Source organism: Peromyscus leucopus, chromosome 14 (genome assembly GCF_004664715.2).
Source record: "Peromyscus leucopus breed LL Stock chromosome 14, UCI_PerLeu_2.1, whole genome shotgun sequence".
Taxonomy (NCBI): domain Eukaryota; kingdom Metazoa; phylum Chordata; class Mammalia; order Rodentia; family Cricetidae; genus Peromyscus; species Peromyscus leucopus.
The window spans coordinates 15,813,711-15,819,323 of NC_051075.1; the positions used below are offsets into that span (position 1 = coordinate 15,813,711).

Below are 5,613 nucleotides of genomic sequence, written 5' to 3' on the forward strand. Positions count from 1 at the left end.
TTCATTAAAATAGGATATTTACACTGAAAATTCTATACTAAAAATACACCTTAGCTCTTGATCAATCAGGTTATTGAATATTTAATGGACTATTAGCAATCTAGATTATCACTGAATTGGTTTCGAATGATGATATAAAACATTTAGCTTAATGAAAGAGATAAAAAGGAATAGCTGTTAGGTTTTTTAAAGTTGAAACACATAGCAAACCATGAAAATATTTACCCAAGTCTTTGTATGAGATAACGAAGTCTTTCCAGAGCATACAGACCCATAGGAAATATGTTTTGAACAGAGTCCAAAAATTCAGCCCTCTTACTTACAATGTTAGCAGTTAGTCACAGTACCCGGCTGTTGGCTTTCAGTGTTAACTTCCAAAGGTGACAGGTGACCTGCCACACAGCATTAGTACTTCAAAGGGCTATTGTCACTGCCAGCAGCACACCTAAATTATCAGGTTTCCATTTTTAAAGTGAACAAGGCATAGTACAGTGCTTTCTTCAAAGTCAGGTCATGAAAGAGAGCAGCTAACCTTCGGCCTGAATGAAAAAGGGCGCAGTATCTGAGGCAACAGGACAATAGCAGGTGGGATCTGAGTTACAGTGATATCCATGGGGTGTTATCTGATAGATAGAAGAACACTAAGAGTAGTATCTAGAAAATGATCACGGTTAATATCAAGGAAATCCATTTATGTTCAGTTAAAGCCACACATGCTGATATGGGCTTATGTCTGTGCACAAGGACCTGTAGATTCGGAATAGGCTGAATTTCAGGTTGAATAGAAAGCTGGATTATAAATCTAAACCCAACATAAGCTACTATTCATGAATAAAATGTCCATAATATACTGTTTATCCTGGTGTGTTAACTGACATATCTAGGTGTTATGGATCAAATGTTCTTCTAGCTAGGCATGTGATCTCCAACTTTTGTACTGAATAGAGTTATAAGTATAGAGGGAGGATTCATATGGTAAAACTCACCAGACTAAAAAGAAAGGCATCGGTTATAATTTTAAAAGAAGTTATAAAAACTATTGTGTTAAGTAAATCACTTTTACAGATATTCAAAACTTGTATTCCTCTTTCTGCAACTCGGTCTATGTGCTGAGATGTGCAAGGCAGAGAAAGTAATCATAAAGGCTAGGACCATGGCACTCCAGCAGTATGTAACACTAACTGACAACTGTGAACTGTCATTGTGGTATTCAGGGTGCAAATGCTCTGAAGAGGGGCTGTTTTCTGGTGTTTATTTCTTCGCAATACTCTCAATTTATTCTGCAAATAGTCCCTAATATGCAGTGGCATAACTTAAAGTTTCAACCTGTGATGGTGCAAAGGCACTATGAGGTCAAGAGAAAACCCATTCTGAACATTGACTTTTCATATGTCTGTTCTCAGCTCTGGGCTATGTATTGAGATTAAGATACTAGTAAATCATGTAATCCCAAAGATGAACATATTTCACTGGGTTGCTGATCTGTAATGAAGCTGAAGAAGTTTGTCCTTAACAGAGTCTGGACTCCAAGGGCATATGCAGGTCTCATTAGGCAAGGAGCATCTTTGTCAGTGTTGTTTGTATGAGCAGATGAATATCAGTGATGTGGTGACTATCAGTTTCAAGAATTTGATATATAACACACTCTCGACTTGTCTTAGTGCTATTTTTTCAGAACACTCTGGCTAGGAGTAAGCAGCTGATGCATCATGAGATCACCCAGGAACCTATGGAATCTTCTTTAGTGAGAATGGAATCTTTTTTACAAATTCATTAAGTAGATCTACCAGCCTTATCATCAGATTTAGACACCATCTTCAATCAACCCTGGGAGAGATCCTGAGTGAAACTCACACAGTTAAGCTGATTTTGAGTTCCTGACATCTGAAATCTGAGAGATAATAACTTTTATGCTGCTTTGATCTAATCATTTTTATAATAATATGCTGTTGTTAACTGATTGTGCCATTGGAGCTTCTAAGCTGCTACATTTTGGAGTAATATATTCTCAAATACTTAGCAACAAATGCAACCATTGTGGAAAATTATCTTCTACTGAGCCTACTCTCATGACTAGAGCTCTGTCTGAAATGTTTAGGAAAAGCCATCTGAACTAAGTAAACCTACAGAATCATTCGAGATATTTTAATGGCATCTAAAGTCATTAGTTTAGGCATAGTTTGTTTTGCAGCAATAGATATAACGGAAATGATATGGAGAAATGGGATGCTACTGTAACAAGAATAGGACATATACAACACTGACTATAACAATACAGTGGGTGTGAACTAGGAAAACCTATGAGGCAGTCTGGACAGCCAGGGAATTGTTACTGGAGCCTTCAGAAAAGGTGACCCTGTGCTTATTAATTACATATGTTGTAGCAATATGAAAGCTGGGAAATAATAGCTAATGAACTCATGTATTTGAGTAAGGAGGTCTCTAGACAGAAGTCTGAACTTGTTAGCCATTTCTCTTAGGTATATATAATAATTAATAGTGTTAAATATTAAATATTAAATTGAGCACACTCAAAGAGAGTAGTACCTAGAGCAGTTTTTCTCAACCTGTGGGTCACAGCCCCTTTTGGGGGTGTCAAATGACCCACTCACAGGGGTAGAATATCAGATATCCTGCATATCAGATATTTATATTACTATTCATAACAGTAGCAAAATTATAGTTATCAAATAGCTACAAAAATAATTTTGTGGTTGGGGTCACCACAACATGAGGAACTGTAGTAAAGGGTCACAATATTAGGAAGGTTGAAAACCATGCTCTAGAGGAAAGGTCAGCAAATGTTTAAGTAATGAACCAAGCAATCAGTATTTCAGATTTTTCCAAGTGTATGTCATCTCCAGCAACTATACACCTTTATACTTGAAATATAAAAGTTGACATAGATGATATATAAATGAAGAAGAGCACTGATGTGATATAGTAGAACTTTATTGACAAACGCTTGTGAGAGTCTGCATTTTACTTGAGAGCCTAGAAGGAACATTTTGAAATCATGATTTACTGAGTATTTACATAAAATATTACTATATACAGCCTCTTTGCCCACAAAAAAATCTTTTAAAGTAAATTAATACCCTGAAGCAAAAATCAAATGCAAGATACTGCCAGAAAGACAGCCTGGATGTGAAAGTTAAAGAGCAGTTTGTAACTGAAGTTGAAGATTCTCAGTGTGGAGAAAAACTATGGGTCCATTACTGGGATAATTTTAGCTAGGCAGCAGAGAGTTTTTTAAAAATGTAAGGTCTTGCTAGACAGTTACTTTGGTAGGTAAGGGCTGCATCCAAGAGCCGCTGGCTTGGAAGCCTTGCCATGTCTTTCCAGAGTACTCTCAGTCTGTCCCTGGACAGTCCCACCCATGCCAATTGTGTGCTGGGCATGGAAATCACATTGGACATCAGTGGGTGTGCACCCAAGAACTGCCAGTCCTTCACCATCCGTGGCTCCCCCAGGATCCTGATCCACATCTCCAGCACAGTCATTACTGGGAAGGAGGATGCCGTGGTCTGGCGACCAATGAACAAACCCACAGAGGCACTGGTGAGGATGGTGTCACTCAGCCCCACTCTGGACGAGGACAAGGTGTTGGTCTCCTACTACTGTCCTGACACAGAGGTCCCCACGGCCACAGCTGTGCTGTACCTCACCGGCGTTGAGGACATGCCAAGTGACAAGCAGGCTTAAAAAAAGATGGGTGTGGGGCCTGAATGGCTGGGGAGCCATCCTGCTTGTCAACTGTAATCCTGGCGACACAAGCGAGTCTGAACAGACCAATGATCAGGACAAGTGCAAAGCAATACAGAACCTATCTCAGATGACTCTGACTATGGAGGGTCCCCACGCTGTCCTTAAGAATTACTGGCTGAGCCTCCATACTTCCAAGGAAGAGTCGAGCAAGGCAAAAGTCTACTGGCTCCAGAAAGGTACCACCACCAGTACCTATGAACTGTCCATGTCCTGGCTCCCTTTGAGAACCGAGGGACAGAGACCTTCTACATAGAGGCCATGGAGTTCCGATCTGCCAGCTTCACAGGCCTGATTTCCTTCTCCATCTCCCTAGTGGAAAAGTCTCATGACCAGTTGATCCCGGAGATGCCGCTATACAAAGATACAGTGATGTTCCGGGTTGCTCCTTACATCTTCACTCCTAGCACCCAGATGCCTCTCGAGTTTTTCCTGTGCAGGGCCCTGCAGCTGCAGTGCCTTGTGGACACAGTGATAAGGCTAAGTGAGAAGAGCCATGTGCAGGTGGCATCTGTGAATGAGGACCCCCCCAGCCGCCAGGGCAAACGGCTGCAGGATGAAATGGCTTTCTGCTACACTCAGGCTCCTCACAAGACGGTATCCTTGATTTTCGACACCCCTCGGGTTTCCAATATGGAAGAGTTCCCCATAAAATACTCCCTGAGCCCTGGCATTGGCTACCGGACCCACCAAACCGAAGACCACAGAGTGGCTAGCCTGGATTCCATCGGGAACCTGATAGTATCCCCACCAGTCAAGGCTCAAGGCAAAGACTGCCCTCTAGGCAGGGTCCTCATTGGTGGCAGCTTTAACCCCAGCTCCGAGGGCCGGGACATGAGCAAGGCAGTGTGTGACTTTGTGTGTGCCCAGCAGGTGCAGGTACCCTGTGGAGTTCTTTTCAGACTGGTTGATGACCGGCCACAGGGATGAGTTCATGTGCTTTGTCCCTGTAAATGACAAATATGATGAGGGCAAGGGCTTCTGCCTCCTGCTGGCCAGCCCCAGCTATGAGCTGTTTGAACAGAAGTAGAAGGAAGGCTATGGGGACATGAACCTGTTTGATGAGGTTAGACCAGACTAGTTCATTTCTAATGGGAGGAAGTCCAGAACCATCTCTCAAGTCCTGGCTGATGAAAAGTTGTGAAAGCAGAATGATTATGAGGAGAAATGCATTAGCCTGAACTGCACCCTCCTAAAGAAGGAACTGGGCATGACAGACAAAGACATCATTGCCATCCCTCAGCTCTTCTGCCTGGAGCTGCTGACAAACGTACCCTCCAACCAACAGACCACAAAACTCTTCGCAAGGCCGTACTTCCCTGACATGTGCAGATGATTGTGTTGGGCAGGAATCTAGGGATCCCAAAGCCCTTTGGGCCCCTAATTAAGGGCACCTGCTGCCTGGAAGAGAGAGGCTGTGACTTATTGGAGCCCCTGGGTCTCAAGTGCACCTTCAATTAATGACTTCGAATGCTACCCGACCAACATGGGAGACACCTGTGCCTGTATTATTATCCACCGGGTGCCGTTTGCATTCAATTGGTGGAAGATGATCCCTTAAACCCTGGACCTCGGGGCTGCCGGCTCTGCCCCATTGTGAACGGCCTTTACCATAAAGCAGTTGTGGCATGTGATTCCTGGTGCACTGGGTTGAAGGGGAATGGGCAGCTGGAACGGTCTTTAAACAAACCTAACTGCAGAGGAAATAAAATAAGGTGTTCTCAATGCAAATATAAATAAATAAATAAATAAATAAATAAATAAACAAACAAACAAATAAATAAAAAAGAATGCAAGGTCTTATGTTACTGATAATTTCAGTTAGATAATAGGCTTTCTATGATTCTA

The 5,613-nt window shown here is 42.3% G+C and overlaps 1 pseudogene; it reads left to right on the forward strand.

Moving 5' to 3' along the window:
- The first annotated feature begins 3,333 nt into the window (after nt 1–3,333).
- LOC114702298 lies at nt 3,334–5,326 on the forward strand (annotated as a pseudogene).
- Nucleotides 5,327–5,613: the final 287 nt, after the last annotated feature.